An 18,302-nucleotide genomic window follows, 5' to 3' on the forward strand; every position below is an offset into this window, starting at 1 on the left:
GTCATGACTTATTTTCCTTCATATTCTTATTTCCACCCAAACTGATTCCACGTCACAATCTATTTTCACTGACATCACTACTAAACACAACATTGATATAATCTTTTATTAACAAAGCCCCACCACCATAGAGGAGATAATGGTCTAATGGTATTATTGTTGGCCTGTTAATGCAGAGATCCAGGTAATGTTCTGGGAACCTGCGTTTGAATCCCACAGGTGGTGGAATTTGCATTCAATAAATGTCTGGAATTAAGAGTTGAATGATGACCACAAATCAATTGCTGATTGTTAGGAAAAACCCAACCCTTTAGGGAAGGAAACTGCAGTCCTTACCTGGCTTACATTTGACTCCAGACCCATAGTAATATTTTGATTCTTAACTACCCTCTAGGCAATTAAGGATGGGCAATAAAAACAAAAAGAACTGCAGGTGCTGTAAATCAGAAACAAAAACAGAAGGAAAAGCACAGCAGGTCTGACAGCATCTGTGGAGAGAAATCAGAGTTATCGTTTCGGGCCCAGTGGCCCTTCCTCAGAACTGGGATGGGCAATAATTGCTGGCCTCACTAGTGATGTCCAGTGAATGAATAAAAAAGGTCTCCTTTTCCTTTTTGCTTATTCTTTGAGAATATCAAACATCCTTGAATATTGGGTCCCCAGAGTTGGTCACCATGTAACACCCTGTTTGTAATAGCTATCAAGTCATATTCATTTATTTCTATTTGTGCCATCAACTGATCTATTTTATTATAAATTCTGCATGCAGTCAGATAAAGAATTTCAACTTTTTACCATTATCACTTATTTGGGTTTGAATTTCTGCTGCATTGTTTTTCTACCCTTTCCTGTTAAACTTTGGTTGTCCTTCATCTCTTCATGACCCCACACCTCTGTTCTCTTGTTCCTGTTGATTTTTTAAACTTCTCTTCAATTGAAACTCTTCCTCCAAAGTAATGGTCTGTTTGGGTTAGGAATATATGAACCTTTCTACAAAGATTTATTCTATGACTATGGAAAGAAACCCAGTGATGATAATTTTATTTTATGCCTTTGCATAATCCATGATGCAAAAAATCTTGCACCAATATCCACAGCAGACCTAACAATAATTCTGAGTTCCCTTGTTTTCTCTCTTATATTTTGGACATTTAATTGTTCCTGTACCGTGAGCTTTGAATTTTCACCCAGGGCAATAAGTTCCTAGAAGTGACTGAACAAGCTCAGGCAGCGACTGAGATAACAGCTGACCAATTTGACATCAACACTAATTATGTTTTAAAAACCTAAAGAACTGCGGATGCTGTAAATCAGAAACAAAACCAGAGATTGCTGGAAACACTCAGGATATCTGGCAGCACCTGTGGAGACAAATCAGAGTTAACGTTTCGGATCCAGTGATCCTTCCTCAGAACTGATGGTAGCTACAAAATTGTGAGTTTATATGCAGAGGGTATGGTGTAAGGGGTAAGGGGTAAACCTTTAGTGGGACTAGAGCCCAAAGAGAGGGAAGAACAGTTGGACAGACAAACAGAAGGATAACAATGCGGCTGGGAGGGTGAATAGCTGTTAATGGGGATTGTTAGTGACTTACAATGGGTTGTGTGTAATAGCAGACTGTGTGATAACAAAACTTGTTCTGTTTTTGTTTCTGCTTTTGTACCAGTTTCGTTCTTACTGACCTCCCTATCTGTGTGATTGTCACCAGTTTACAAACTTATCCATAAGGGCTTTGATTGGTCAGGGGTATAAGATTGATTTTGATTTTTAAACTCACCCTCCTGGGTTTCTGATTCATGCTGGTTTGTCATCTTATACATATGGGTATGTACCACCACCAACAAGATTATTTACAAGAACAATTACTAAGGAGAACTTGATATGAGACCAGATAGTAGGAATAGTGACCTAAAGGTTGAAGTAAAACTTTAGGAGGGTCTTATAGGAGGAGTGAGTGACCAAGGAACAAAGAGATTTAGATTTCCGCAGTGTGGAAACAAGACCTTTGGCCCAACAAGTCGACACTGATCCTCCGCAGAGCAACCCATCCAGACCCATTTCCCTCTGACTAATGCCCCTAACACCAGGGGTAATTTAGCATGGCCAATCCACCTGACCTGCACATCTTTGGACTGTGGAGGAAAACCAGAGCACCCGGAGGAAACCCACACAGACATGGGGAGAATGTACAAACTCCACACAGACTGTTGCCCAAGGCTGGGATCAAACCCAGGTTCCTGGCACCATGAGACTGCAGTGCTAACCAGGGAGGAAATTCCTGAAATCGGGATCTATGCGTAGGCACCGACATTGCAGCAAAGGCAAGCAGAGATGAGCAAGAGGCTGGAAATGGAGAAAAAAAGAGATCTCGGGTGGTCTGAGGGCTAACGGTGGTTACAGAAATATGGAGAGAAACACCATGAGGGATTTGAAGAGGAGACGGGTTCAGCATATTAAAAGTGAGGCAGGAACCATTATAGGTCAGCATGCACAAGGGTGATGGTATATTGTGGAATTCATATTGTGGTAATTTCTCATTTCTTGCTATATAGCAGACAGTTTAATTGTATTAGCTTTAAGGTGTTCGTTTACATGTTGTGCGTTACAGGGTATTTGACCCCAAGATGTGCTTCCAACACACACCTACCCATCGTTAAGACTGCCTATTGCCCTTCCATTGCACTGCTGGTTTCCTCAGCTCTTCTGCTACTGAAGCTCTCATCCCTAATTTGTTACATTCAGAGTTGACTGTTGTAAGAGTACCTGGCAAATCTCCCACTCTTACCCTCTGAAAACCTGAGGTCACCAAAGCACAACTCTGTCTGACCTTATACCAAATGTCTTTTTATCAATCACCTCTTCCTTTAAATCAACCTGTTATGACCCATCTTTGCAGCAATCACACCCAAAGAGATTTGAGCCTGGTCCTGCTAGCCCAGAGGTAGGAACACTACCAAAGCACCATGAAGTCTTTTAAAGCCTCCTGCACCTCCTTTCAACCATCCAAGTACTGGGTGGTGAGCACTGCTACCTCACAGCGTTCAAGTCCAGCCTCAGGCAACTGTCTGTGTGGAGTTTGCACATTCTCCCCGTGGGTTTCCTCCCGGTGCTCTGGTTTCCTCCCACAATCCAAAGCTGTGCAGGCTACTGAATTGGTCGTGCTAAATTCCACATAGTGTCCAGGGATGTGTAGGCTAAGTGCACTAGTCAGGGGTAAGTATAGGGTAGGGGAATGGGTCTGGGTGGGTTATGCTTTGGAGGGTCGGTGTAGACTTGTTGGGCCAAAGGGCCTATTTCCACACTGTAAGGATTCCAGGATCTAGAATATAAACTAGGACTTAGCTTCTGGGTTAGATGGGTTCAGGCATTTTCCCACTAGTATAGCTGTAGGCATCATCCTGTGCTCACTGACATATACTGGTGCCTAGTTAAACCATCGAGTAAAAAATGAGGTCTGCAGATGCTGGAGATCACAGCTGAAAATGTGTTGCTGGTCAAAGCACAGCAGGCCAGGCAGCATCTCTATTCCTGGAATTCTCTATTCCTGAGATGCTGCCTGGCCTGCTGTGCTTTGACCAGCAACACATTTTCAACCTAGTTAAACCATACCTAGATTTTAAATTTCCTATCCATGTTCTCAAGCCATTCCATAGTCATGACCCTTCCTATTTCATCCTCGATCCCCACAATCCTCTGAGATATCTATACTTCTCTAGTTCCAGCCTCTTAAGCATCCCTAATTTTAGTTGCTCCACTGTTGCTGACCCGTGATTCTTGAATTCCCTCCCTGCATCTCTCCACTTCTTCACTTCTCTTTCCCTCTTTAAGGCATGCCTTAAAAACGATCTGATTGACCACTTTCATGTGGCTGTGTCATTGTTGGTTTATGATGGCTCTGTGAAGTGGCTTGATAAGTTTTATTATATTGTGGAGGTGCTGGTGTTGGACTAGGGTGGACAAAGTTAAAAATCCAATGTCATGGAGATGTGATGCAATAAACAACCTTAGATTAGAATGAAGTAGCAGTGCTCTGAAAGCTAGTACTTCCAAATGGACTATAACCTGGTGTTGTGTGATTTTTAAATTTTATTATGTTAAAGGTGCTATGCGATTACAAATGAGCATACATATGAAAAATAGTCGATGAGTTCCAAACTGCTTTAAAGAGGAATTTGCCTTGTGTTCTTTAATTACTGAGACTAGAAACTACAGTTGGAGTTAATCTTCCCTTTCTCCCAATATTACCATAAAACCCTAGAAAAAATTTTGAACCATCTAATTATAAAAAAGACCTATGTCAAAAGGAAAGTGCATCCAGTAAAATCAAGTCTACATGGCTAATTGGGTTTGTGCCAGGCCAAGTCAGTCAGTTTTTAATAAATTTCAATAAAAAATGCAAGACTAGAAATTTGAAACAAAATCTGAAAGTACTGGAGAAACTCAGCAGGACTGACACCACCTGTGGAGAGAAAGTTAATGTTACCGGTTCAATGACTTTTCTTTAGAAATAAAATTACTCTTGTAAAGTAAAAGTGAATCTCAGAGGAAAAGGGAAAGGCTTTGAGCCTTTAATTGAGAATTTTTCTGTTAGCTGTGCTGGGAGTCAGAAGGTGATGACAAACTGGGACAGTCAGAAAGAGTCCTTAGAGATGGATCAGGTGACCTTCCAGAGTAGGACAGTGGTTTCAAATAGCTCATTTGCAACAGCTGTCCTCCTGACAGTCGAAGCATAGGTATTATTATTGGAATATACCGATACAAGTATCACTTTGATTCTGATATAATCCAGGAAAGAATAGGTGACATGAAAAGACACTCGAACAAGAGCTGTGCTCAATGTGCCTTTGACTTTAACAATTCATTAGGACTTATTGTGACTGCAGGGAGGCTGATGTTGTGCCAAGATGAAAAGGGCAGTCAATCATAGTCAAGATTTGAGGGCAATTCGTTTGACTTCTGTTGTAGGAATGTTGCTGAAAGTATCATTGAGAGTAGACTATATGATTCATGATCAGCAAAGGGATTATTAGAGACTTTCAACATGGTATGGTATAAAAAATAGATAATATTTACCAAATCTGGATGAACTCTCTGAGGAGTTACTAGGTTGGTAGGTGACATTAATGTGGTTCATATTGTATTCCTGGATTTTCAAAACCTTTTGAAAGGTGCCAACTTTCAAATAGGCTATTTTTCACAATGAGTGTTATGGCATTGGAAATTCCTTTGGGCTGGTCAATAAATTGATACAGTCTTAGAGGCAAAAGGTTGTCAATACTGGTAATGCTTCCAAATGGAAACCAGTTATTCATGCTGTTCATTGGGAGTATTGCGCTTCACAATCTGTATTTATGACCAAGTTAACAATGTTGGAAAACTTGTCTGTGGAATTTGCAGATGGTGAAAATCATTGAGTAAGTATTACAAATTTGAGTGAGAAGGAATGATTAAAGCAGACCTAGGTGTGAGAGGGAATGTGTCCACCTCTGGAAAATGTCCTAAACTCTTTGCAATGCTTGGATGAAGGGATAAAGAGCTGTGTGTTCAGATTTGCAGATGACATTAGGTTAGGGGGCACTGTATGTCGTACAGATGAAAGTAGGAAGTTGCGAATAGGTAGATGGATTGAGCCCAAAAATAACAAGAAGAAAACGAAGATGGAGAGTGGGGAATTCAACAGACAGGAAACCTCAGCATATGAGACTCCCAGAGGTATGCTGAATTTAATGGCCGGGTAGATTCACATTTTTGATGGCTTCCCAGCAGCAGCCAGCCAGACTGAGAGAATGGGTGGCCATCACACGGATAGGCAGCCGTATGGTGCACCAAAGGTGAGTCAGACAGTGAGAGGAAGGGCACATGTAGGGGGAAATTAGACATTGTAGATTTAGATGTAAGCAAAGTGAGGGGGAGGCCAGTCAGATATTGCAGATTGGATGGCTCAGAGGGCCGGGGGCTGGGGGAGAGGGGGTGGGCAGTGTTCACAAATCTAGCACGGATCACGGGACCATTTACAGGTTAGTTCAGGGTGCTGGGATCACACCGTGCTCATCTTGACCGTGCTGGAAAGACACTTGCTTGATGGATTCAGCTCCTTTTCCCTTCTTTATCTTCTGGTTTATGAAGTCCAGAAACTCTTCCACGCAAAATAAAGCACTGGTTACATTTGAGGCAAGAAGCCTTATTTAAAGATACTCCTCCACGCCCCCCCCCCCCCCCCCCCCCCCTCCCCACTCTCTGTAACTAAGTCTAGCCAGATATCCATTATACCTCCCTGTGATCCCCATACCCCACATAACCTATGTCTGTTAAAGTGGGAAGTGGGTGTCTTATAGACAGGTTAGAATCTAGTTTGCTTGTTTTAACCCTCATTAACTCACACTTCTAACTTTCCATTCCCATCCAGTCTTGAGTATTCAAATTCCTCATGTGGACAATGAACTTCACTACAGGCTTCTGCTTTTGAACTTTCTCTTCCCATCTGTTGCTTCTAACAGGTTAGACCATACCATCCTCATCCAACATTTCTTCATTGTCTTTCAGCCCTGTAGCAGTACACTACTCCCAAATGTTACTTCCAAAGTGAGGCCAGGATCTATCCTTGGTCCCCTATTATTTCTCATCTGCAAACTATTTCACAGCAACATCAGAAGAAGATACTGTGCTGGTTTTCACACATATGCTATCGACATCCAGTTCTACGTCACAAACACCCATCTCAACACATCTTGCTAATTTATCAGATTGTTTATCCAACATCTCGTACAGGGTGGGCAGAAATATTTTCGAGGCAAAAGTGGGTACTGCAGATGCTGGAGATAGAGTCAAGATTACAGTAGTGCTGGAAAAACACAGCAGGTCCAGCAGCATCCAAGAAGCAGGAAAATCAATGTTTTGGGCAAAAGTCCTTCATCAGAAAAAGTACTTTCTCCAATTTAATGACTGAAGCCATTGTTTTCGGTGCTTGCTGCAATCTCGGCTCCCTAGATACCCATTCCGTCCTTTTCGCCAGTGTTAGCTGGTCTGTTCCTAACTTCTTTTTTGTAATGTCTGATCCCGTGATGATCTTCTGGCTTCATATTCTTACCATCACTAGGACTGTCCATTTCCACCTTTGGAACATCACCTGACTTCACCTGTCCGAGTTTATCTGCTACTGAGATCCTCATGCGTGCCTCCTCTACCTCCAGACTAGACTATTCCCATGCATTCCCACATTCTGTAACTTGAGGTCCTCCAAAATCCTACTGCTTGCTAATGTACATTGGCTTAGGATTAAGCAATGTCCTGGTTTTAAAATTCTCATCCTCCAAAATCTCCTCAAGTTGCGCAACCCTATGAGATATCTGCACTCCTGTAATTTTGCATCTCGTATATTCCCACTTTTAACCTGCTCAGCCATTGGTGACTGACACTTCAGTTACTTAAGCTCTGAGCGCTGGAATTTGGAGGGAGTAGATTGGGAAAGGTATTCCCACTCATAAAATAAAAGGACCAAGCAGGAGGAGATTTAAACTGATGCGGAAATGAAGCAATGCGATGTGAGAAAAAATCTTTTTCACACAGGGAGAAGTTAGAGCATGAGTTATGGTTAGTTCAGTTGGCTGGATGATTGGTTTGTGATACAGGTGATGCCAGCAGTGTGGTCCAATCCCTGCACTAGCTGAGGTTACTGTGAAAGTCATGCCTTTTACAACTTGACAGCTTGCTTGAGATGTGGTGACCCTTAGGTTAAACCACCACTCGATGTCTCTCTCGGAGGAGACAGCAGCCTTAATCTACTCTGGTGACTTTACTGTTAGCTATGGTTTGGAATGTACTGCCTAGAAATATGGTTCAATTGAGACTTTGAAGACCGCAATGGAGGTTATTTGGATCAAAATGGTGTGCAGGGATATGGGGAAAAGACAGTAGATGGGCACTTGGTAATAAAATCAACACAGGCACGATGGGCTGAATAGCCTCCAAATGTAAAAATTCTCTGATTCTGAGAATTTAATTTGTGCTTTTCACCAGCTGTGGTCTGTTGTGTGAAAGATAGAGACCACATTTAGACTCCAACTGAAAATAGTAATGTTGCCACCAGCCTGGAAGCATTAAATTCTGGTCGCCATATTATGGGAAGGACATGGAGGCTTTGGAGAGGATGCAGAAGAGGTTTACCAGGATGCTGCCTGGATTAGAGGATATGAGCTATAAGGAAAGGTTAAAACAACTTAGGGTTGTTTTCCCTGGAATGGCAGAGGCTGAGGGTTACTTGATAGAAGTCTGTAAAATTATGAGATGCATTGATATGGTTGACAGTCAGAATCTTTTTCCCCATTGTTAAAATGTTTAAAACTAGGGTTCCAGCATTTAAGGTGAGAGAGGAAAGTTCAAAGGAGATGTGAGGGGCAAGTTATTTAAATAGAGAGTGATAGAAGTCTGGAACACAGTGCTAGGGGTAGTAGTGGAGGCAGATACAACAGTGGCATTTAACGGGCTTTTGGATAAGCACATGAATGTGCAAGGAATGGAAGGATATGGATCAAGGACAGAAGAAGGGATTAGTTTAATTTGGCGACATGTTTGACACAACCGTGTGGGCCGAAGGGCCCATTCCTATGCAGTACAGTTCTATGTTCTATATTGTTCGTTCCAACATGTCTAACCCACATGGTCCCAATTGGCAGTAATATTACTGAGACCATCAATGACTCGTCCAAACTGTGACTTTAACAAGATGAAAATTTCACAGAATTCTAGAAATGTGCTATGTCAGTGCTGTACAGGATACAACTAACATACAACCTATGAGTCCCTCCAGTCTCATGTAACTCCGATGTTTCCTTCACACACCTGTGGAACATAGCTTCTCAAATCAGCAGTTCTCCTCAGTCTGGCCCCTGCCTCGTTTACCTTTTCATTATCTATTTCGAGAATTTCTGACAGATTTGTGGGCATGTCTGCCAGCACTCATAATGCTGACTATGACTGTACATTCTGTCGGCCACTACAGTCCCACAGCTGCATTGTTTAAGAGTTTTGGGCTATTTAACTACTTGAAAGGCACTATGTAAATGCAAGCTGTTGCACGTTGTAAATTTTCAGCCATCTGTACTGATGGTTACAAGTTTGACCCTGCCATGCAGAGATTCATTTGCAACAGCTTCAGTTGTCTTTCCTCCATGGTTTGGAGTCTACAGATGTTGCACAGCTAGTCTGAGCAGATGAAGTGTGTGTGATCTTTCACTGCTCAGTCATGGGTTATTTGCAGCTTCCTACTCCACAGCTAACCTGCTATGTAGCCAATCAGATGGTTGCCTTTCAGGATTTGAAGCTTGGGGGCTTTGCTGAGACTGCATGGTCTGGGCCTGGCTATATTTTTGCACAGAGGCCATGGAAAGTGATTCCAGATGGGTTGATAATGTAAAGGCCAGATGCTCCAAAACCGTAAGGAACTAATTTTCTCTCACGCATGTTCTCAAAAGACCAGCTGAGATCTTACCTTCATAACATATTCTTGTTGAAACCAAGCCTGTTCCCTGAATTATATAAAGACAAATAAAATGCAGATCCTGGAATCCAAGGTCGACAAGCAGGAGGCTGGAAGAACACAACAAGCCAGGCAGCATCAGGAAGTGGAGAAGTCAACTTTTCGGGTGTAACCTGTGATAGGGTCTTGAAGAAGGGTTACACCCGATATGATGACTTCTGTACCTTCTGATGCTGCCTGGCTAGCTATGTTCTTCCAGCCTCCTGCTTGTCTATCCTGTGCAATACATGTATATCCAGATGACCACTGTTGGCATCTTCTGGTACTTGCCACCTCTACTAGGAGGTGGCACTGGCTAAGGGTTGCTTTGTTGTCACAAATTCTCCTTTGTCTTTGCTTCCTTTTGGGTCTGTGGTAGTGATGAGTGGTAGAGGGTATGCTACCATTGATATCTACTGAAGAGGCATTGATCTTAGACATCAGGGTGGCTTATTGCATCATAGCAATAAATACAACTACATTTGGCCAGGCAAAATGACTTTGATTTGATTTGTTATTGTCATATGTACCTAGGTACAGTGAAACAGTTTCTTTTGTGTGCAGAACAGGCAGATCATACCATACAAAATTCATTAAGGTAGTAGAACAGAGTGAGGAATACAATGTTACGGCTGCAGAGAAGGTGAACAGAGAGTGAGATCAACATTAAATTCAAAAGTTGAGCGGTCCATTCAGAAGTCTAATAACAGCGGGGAAGAAGCTGTTTTTGAATTTGTGGGTATGTGTATTTAAGCTTTTATATCTTCTGCCCAATGGAAGAGGTTGGAAGAGATTATAACTGGTGTGGGAGGGTCTTTGATGGTGTTGGCTGCCTCCCTGAGGCAGCGGGAAGTGTAGATGGTGCCAATAGATGCAAGGTTGGTTTGTATGATGGACTGGACTATGTTCATAACTCTCTGTAGTTTCCTATGGTCCTGGGCAGAGCAGTTGCTGTACCAAGCTATGATACACTCAGATAGAGTGCTTTCTATGGTGCATCTATAAAAAAGTGGGAAGAGTCTTTATGTACATACTGAATTTCCTTAGCTTCCTGAGGAAGTAGAAACATTGTTGTGCTTTCATGGAATGCGAGGGAGCTGCTACAGTTACATCTCCTCCCCCTGAAAGCTAAAGTTGAGCTGCTTGTCTCCACCACAGACTGTGTGTGATGGCAGTGGAAATGGATGGGTTATGTAGCAGGAACATTAACCCCTTCAGAACCATTACTTTATACAACATATATCCTTGAAAACCTTTGAAATGACCTTCATTTGAGATCTTAAGTATTAAATGTTGGATTCAAATCTTAGAAACCATTCTCAATGTTGCTTCATTTCCTTCGCTTTACATAGTCACTTGAATGCCCTACTACTGATGACCACACCTCCAAATTCCAAAGATCTGGGATCAGGAATTTCCCTCTTCAACCTCTCCATTGCTCCAACCTCTCACTCCTTAACATCTATCATTTTGAGTAAGTGTTCGTCTACCTGAACTGATAACCTTGTACATCATTTGGTGTCAAGCATTCTCTCCTGTGTCGCATCTTGGGATGACATCTTGAGGGAACTGGGTAGGGTAGCTATCTGAAGGATGTGTCCAGTCATGGGCGAGGGTGAAACTAGGGAATATAGCTTGAAAATAATAGAAATTCCTTTTAAGACAGAGATGTGGAGATTTGTTTTCTCTCAAAGGGCCATTAGAGTGAGGAATTCTCTTCCTCAGCTGGTACTGGAGGCCAAGACTTCAAATTTATTCAAGGCTGAATTGATTGATTGTGATGGACAATGGCACTAAGGGTTACGGGTGCAAACGGAAAATAAAATTGAGACATAACCAGATTAGTCATGATCTCATTGCATGGTGGAGGAGGCCTGATGGACCAAATGGCCTTTGGCTCCTCCTAAGCCCTGTGTTCTTATGTATAGTTATATTTAAAGTAATATATTAATGCACTATATTATTGTATATTAATATATAAATGTTTATTCACAAATACCGGTATAATGAATACAACTTCACTGTGGATATTGGCTTGAAGATTATAGGCATAAGATGAATCAATCAGTGTAAAAGTCAAGGCTAAAGTATTCATTTCCATCCTCAGTCTCATCACAAGCTCCTCCTGTGGTCCTCAGCATCACAGATGCCATATGATTCACTCCATGTGATATCAAGAAATGGCTGGACACTGCAAAGGCTATGAGCCCTGACAATATCCCAGCCCTTGACCCAAAGACTTAAGCTCCAGAACTTACCATACTGCCATACTGTTCTAATATAGCTACAACACTAGTATCTACCCAACAGTGTGCAAACTTGCCAATGTATGCCCTATGTCCAAAAAGCAGGACCACTCCAACCCAGCCAATTACTGCCCTTTTCATCTACTGTCAAACATTAGTGAAAGGTTGGAAGGGCAGTGCTATCCAGCAAAGTAATAACTTGCTCACAGACACTCAGTCTGGCATTCTGCCAGGTCCACTTAGCTCTTGATCTTATTACAGCTTTGGTGAAAACATGAACAAAACAGCTGAACTCCAGAGTCAGGTGCGAGTGACCACCCTTGAATTCAAGGTAGCATTTGGTTGAATGCGGCATCAAGAGCCCTGGGAAAGCTGGAGTTGGGGGATCAGGGGGAGAACTCTTCATTGGTTGGAGTCATTCCTGGCACAAAAGAAGGTGGTTGTGGTTGTTGGAGGTCAATCATTTCAGCCTCAGGACATCTCTGCAAGAGTTCCTCAAGGTAGTTCCTCAATACAACCATCTTCAGCTTCTTCATCAATGACCTTCCCTCCACTGTAAGGTCAGAAGTGGGAATGTTCCCTGTTGATTGCCGAATGTTGAGCATCATTCGCTTCACTTCAAATATGGAAGCAGTCAGTGTCCCCATGCAGTAAGACCTGGCCAATATCCAGGTTCAGGCTGATAAGTAGAAAATAACATGCATGCCAAGCAAGACAATCTAACCATCACCCCCTGATATTCAGTGACATTTCCATCACTGAATCCCCCAGTAGCAACATCCTACAGGGGAGGAGATTGCGTAGTGGCATTATCGCTGGACTGTTAACCCAGAGACCCAGATAATGTTCTGAGGACCCAGGCTCTAATCCCACCACAGCAGATGGTAGACTTTGTATCCAATAAAAGTCTGGAATTAAGTGTCTAATGATGACCGTGAATCCATTGGCGATTGTCGGAAAATCCCATCTGGTTCACTAATACCCTTTAGGAAACAAAACTGCCATCCTTACCTGGTATGGTCTACATGTGACTCCAAACCTTCATAATGTGGTGAACTCTTAACTACTCTCTGGGCAATTAGGGAGGGGAATAAATGCTTCCTGTACCAGCCCTCATCCTGTGAATGAATAATTTTTTAAAATCCTGATTTAGAATTGTGTCACTATTACTTCACTGTCACTGGGTCAAAATCTTGGAATTCCCTCTCTAACAGCATCATCGGTGTCCCTACTCTAGATAAATGGTTCGATAAGACTGTTCCCTACCACCTTCTTCAGGCCAATTAGGGTTGGGCAATAAGTGCAGCCCCTCCCAATAGCACCCATATCCCATGAACACATTTAAAAAAATCTATTAAACAGACGAGTTCGCACATGAAATAAAAGCAACTTTCTCATTATGATTTGATCTGTGACAATTATTTGAAATATTTACATAATTTTTGCTTCTTTTATTTTCTTTCACTATGTTGGGTTCCCAAACATTCTTCCCCCAAAGTTCCATGTTTACTGTAATCTATGAATTACCAAACTCATTTTTCTTGGTATTTTGTGGGCAGGAGTGATTTTGGGTTGTAAGTTGCTTGCTGAGCTGGCAGGTTTGTTCGTAGACATTCGTCACCGTGCTAGGTAACATCATCAGTGAGTCTCCAGTGAAGTGCTGGTGTTCTGTCCCACTTTCTATTTGTGTGTCTTGGTCTGTTGTGGTGGGTGATATCATTTCCAGTTCTGTTTCTCAGAGGTTGGTAAATGGAGTCTAAATCGATGTGTTTATTAATGGAGTTCCGGTTTGAATGCCAGGGCTCTAGGAATTCCTGTGCATGTCCTAGGATCGATGTGTTGTCTGAATCAAAGTGGTGTTCTTCATCTGTATGCAAGGATACTAGTCATAATGGGTCATGTCTTGTGGTGGCTAGTTGGTGTTCGTGTATCCTGGTGACTAGTTTTCTGCCTGTCAGTCCGAAGTAATGCTTGTTAGAGTCCTTGCATGGTAGTTTGTATATGACATTCGTTTTGCTGGTTGTTGGTATAGGGTCCTTTAGGTTCAAACGTAGTTGTTTCAGTGTGTTGGTAGCCATCATGCCCTCATAACACACTGAAACAGCTACTGATGAACCAAAAGGATCCCCCTGCACCAACAACCCACAAATTGAATGTCATATACAAAATACCATGCAAGGACTGCAACAACACTGCATTGGACAGACAGGCAGAGAACTAGCCACAAAACGACATGACCCACTATCATTAGTATCCTTACATACAGATGAAGAAGGACACCACTTCAACTGGGACAACACATTGATCCTAGGACAGGCAAAACAGAATTCCTAGAGGCCTGGCATTCAAACTGCAACTCCATCAACCATCGCAACCCCATTTACCAACCTTTCAGAAATAAAACTGGAAATGATACCACCCACCTTAACAGACCAAAACACGTAAATAGCAAGCGGAACAGAACACCAGTGCTTCACCGGAGGCTCACTGATGATGTTACCTAGCATGGTGATGAAATGTCTGAAAACAAACTTGCCAGCTCAGTAAGCAAACTTACAACTTGAACCTCAACCTGAGCTACAAATCTTCTCAAAAAGTGATTTAATCCATTAAATATGGATTTAATTATGTTGCCATGGAAATGATTCCTGGCCTTTGCTACTCTATATTTTTGAACTTTATTCTTGACAGCGTATTGTGGATTTACACCCCCACAAAAGCTATTCCCTTTGGTTTAGTGCTGGTAATCATCCACATGGAGATTTGCACTGCTTTCTCCCCCACAGTAGTATGGCAAGAATTAATATTTAAATTTGAAATGTGCAAGGGAGACTTCCATATGCCTGACATAATCATTCATAAACTCCTAAAACATCATGTCCATCTGTGGTCAACCCCTTGAGATATCCTAGACAGGCCTCCTGTTGCTGATGTCAGAAGATGTACACAGGACCCTGGGTCAGGAGTCAAATGCAACCAGACACAATATTGTAGGAGCCACAGTGTGGAGGTTGGAGTGAGGGGGTAAGGTCTGAAACAAAAGGGCACTGCTGCTGAAATATGCACAGGTGCAATCCTAATACTATTGGTCAAACAGTCATAGTCATAGAGAGGTACAGCATGGAGACAGACCCTTTGGTCCAACTCATCCATGCTGACCAGATATCATAAATTAATCTAGTCCCATTTGCCATCACTTGGCCCATATCCCTCTCAACCCTTCCTATTCATGAATCATCCAGATGCCTTTTAATTGTTGTAATTGTATCAGCCTCCACCACTTCCTCAGGCAGCTCATTCCATGCACGCACCACCCTCTGTGTGGAAAAGTTGCCCCTTAGGTCCCTTTTAAACCCTTCTGCTCTCACCCTAAACCTATGCTCTCTAGTTCTGGACTCCCTCACCTCAAGGAAAAGACCTTGTCTATTTATCCTATCCATGGCCTCATGGTTTTATAAACATTAATAAGGCCACCCCTCAGCCTCAGAAGCTCCAGGGAATAAAGCCCCAACCTATTCAGCCTCTTTCTATAACTTAAATCCTCCAGCTTTGGCAACATCCTCGTAAATCTTTTCTGAACCCTTTCAAGTTTCACAAGACCCTTTCTGTACGAGGGAGCTCAGAATTGCAAACAATATTCCAACAGTGGCCTAACCAATGTCCTGTACAGCTGCAACATGACCTCCCAATTCTTCTACTCAATGCAACTGAGAGAAAGTAAGGACTGCAGATGCTGGAGAGTCGGAGTCGAAAGTGTGGGGCTGGAAAAGCACACAAGGTCAGGCAGCATCCGAGGAGCAGGAGAATCGACTTTTTGGGCACAAGCACTTCATTCCTGATGAAGACCTTATGCACCAAAACGTCGACTCTCCTGCTCCTTGGATGCTGCTTGACCTGCTGTGCTTTTCCAGCCCCACACTTTTCGACTCAGCTACTCAGTGCTCTGACCAATAAAGGAGAGCATATAAATGCCTTCTTCACTATCCTCGGGTAAAAAATGAGGTCTGCAGATGCTGGAGATCACAGTTGAAAATGCGTTGCTGGTTAAAGCACAGCAGGTCAGGCAGCATCCAAGGAATAGGAAATTCGACGTTTCGGGCATAAGCCCTTCATCAGGAATGAGGAGAGAGTGGCAGGCAGGTTAAGATAAAAGGAGGGAGGAGGGACTTGGGGGAGGGGCGATGGAGATGTGATAGGTGGAAGGAGGTCAAGGTGAGGGTGATAGGCCGGAGTGGGGTGGGGGCGGAGAGGTTAGGAAGAAGATTGCAGGTTAGGAGGGCGGTGCTGAGTTGAGGGAACCGACTGAGACAAGGTGGGGGGAGGAGAAATGAGGAAACTGGAGAAATCCGAGTTCATCCCTTGTGGTTGGAGGGTTCCCAGGCGGAAGATGAGGCGTTCTTCCTCCAACCGTCGTGTTGTTATGTTTTGCCGGTGGAGGAGTCCAAGGACCTGCATGTCCTCGGTGGAGTGGGAGGGAGAGTTAAAGTGTTGGGCCACGGGGTGGTTGGGTTGGTTGGTCCGGGCGTCCCTGAGGTGTTCTCTGAAGCATTCCGCAAGTAAGCGGCCCGTCTCCCCAATGTAGAGGAGGCCACATCGGGTGCAGCGGATGCAATAGATGATGTGTGTGGAGGTACAGGTGAACTTGTGGCGGATATGGAAGGATCCCTTGGGGCCTTGGAGGGATGTGAAGGAGGAGGTGTGGGCACCATGACTTGCGCCCACACCTCCTCCCTTACATCCCTCCAAGGCCCCAAGGGATCCTTCCATATCCGCCACAAGTTCACCTGTACCTCCACACACATCATCTATTGCATCCGCTGCACCCGATGTGGCCTCCTCTACATTGGGGATACGGGCCGCTTACTTGCGGAATGCTTCAGAGAACACCTCAGGGACGCCCGGACCAACCAACCCAACCACCCCGTGGCCCAACACTTTAACTCTCCCTCCCACTCCACCGAGGACATGCAGGTCCTTGGACTCCTCCACCGGCAAAACATAACAACACGACGGTTGGAGGAAGAGCGCCTCATCTTCCGCCTGGGAACCCTCCAACCACAAGGGATGAACTCGGATTTCTCCAGTTTCCTCATTTCCCCTCCCCCCACCTTGTCTCAGTCGGTTCCCTCAACTCAGCACCGCCCTCCTAACCTGCAATCTTCTTCCTAACCTCTCTGCCCCCACCCCACTCCGGCCTATCACCCTCACCTTGACCTCCTTCCACCTATCCCACCTCCATCGCCCCTCCCCCAAGTCCCTCCTCCCTACCTTTTATCTTAACCTGCCTGGCACCCTCTCCTCATTCCTGATGAAGGCCTTATGCCCGAAACGTCGAATTTCCTATTCCTTGGATGCTGCCTGACCTGCTGTGCTTTAACCAGCAACACATTTTCAACCACCTTCTTCACTATCCTGTCTACCTGAGAGTCCACTTTCAAACTATGAACCTGCACTCCAAAGTCTCTTTGTTCAGCAACAGCCCCCAAGACCTTACCATTAAGCGTATAAGTCCTGCCCTGATTTGCCTTTCCAAAATGCAGCACCTCATATTTATTCAGTAAATCTCATCAATAAACATGTAGCTAGTCAGCCCAGACTTGCTGAACAATTATCCCAGCCAAACGACAGAGGCTTTCATTCGTTATCTGGATTTGTTGTGGAGAGGCTGGACTGCAGTAATGCGGGCAACACATTCTGTACTGGGAAACCTAGTGTTTGTTCTTGGGGAGCTGGAGGAAAGCCAGTGAACAGAAAACTTGTATTACTTGGAAAATGAACATGGCAGACCTCTCTGTTGAAGTATACACGTTTGAACAGTACGTCTCAATCATCAGTTTTCGTGGTGTTCCTCCTGGGGAAGCAGGGACTCCACCTGGCAAGACTCCCTCATTACGAGTAATCAGGTTTCATATTTTGATACCCTTTATCTGGTTGGATACTACTAATTCAGAGACCCAGATAACTGTCTTGAGACCTGGGTTCAAATCCCGCCAATGGCAGGTAGTGACATTTGAATTCAATAAAAATCAAGATTTAAGAGTCTAACAATGACCATAAAGCCTTTGTTGGTTATCAGAAAAATAATATTTCATTCACAAAGGCCTCCCTACCTACTCTGTACAGCCCACTCACTATTTTAAAAACCCCATATCAGATCTCCTCTTAGCCTTCTTCTTTTCAAGAGTCCCAACTTCTTCACTTTGTCCTCATACTCGAAGTTTCTCATGCCTGAAACCACCCTTGTAAATCACTTCTGAACTCTGTCAGATACACTCACAGCTTTCCGATAATGTGGTACTCACAACTGTGCACAATACTCCAGCTGAGATCTAACAAGTGTCTTATACAAATACTTTAATGTTTTTTGATTTATTAATGTGATGTGGGCATTGATGGCTGGGTCAGTATTTAGTGACCATCGGTACATAACCCTCAAGAGGCTGGTGGTGAACTGCCTTCTTCATCCACTGTGGGCCATGTGCTGTGGGTAGACTAGTGGGGGTCTTGCAGGATTTTGAGCCAGAGAACCTAAAGAAAAGGTA

General features: G+C 43.5%; 1 protein-coding gene across 3 annotated transcripts in view; it reads left to right on the plus strand.

Annotated features, from left to right (window-relative positions):
* Positions 1 to 18,302, plus strand: part of fbxl16 (F-box and leucine-rich repeat protein 16) — a 175,278-nt gene that overhangs the window by 72,453 nt on the left and 84,523 nt on the right. The window lies entirely within an intron of this gene.

This window comes from Hemiscyllium ocellatum, chromosome 20, assembly GCF_020745735.1.
Source record: "Hemiscyllium ocellatum isolate sHemOce1 chromosome 20, sHemOce1.pat.X.cur, whole genome shotgun sequence".
Classification (NCBI taxonomy): domain Eukaryota; kingdom Metazoa; phylum Chordata; class Chondrichthyes; order Orectolobiformes; family Hemiscylliidae; genus Hemiscyllium; species Hemiscyllium ocellatum.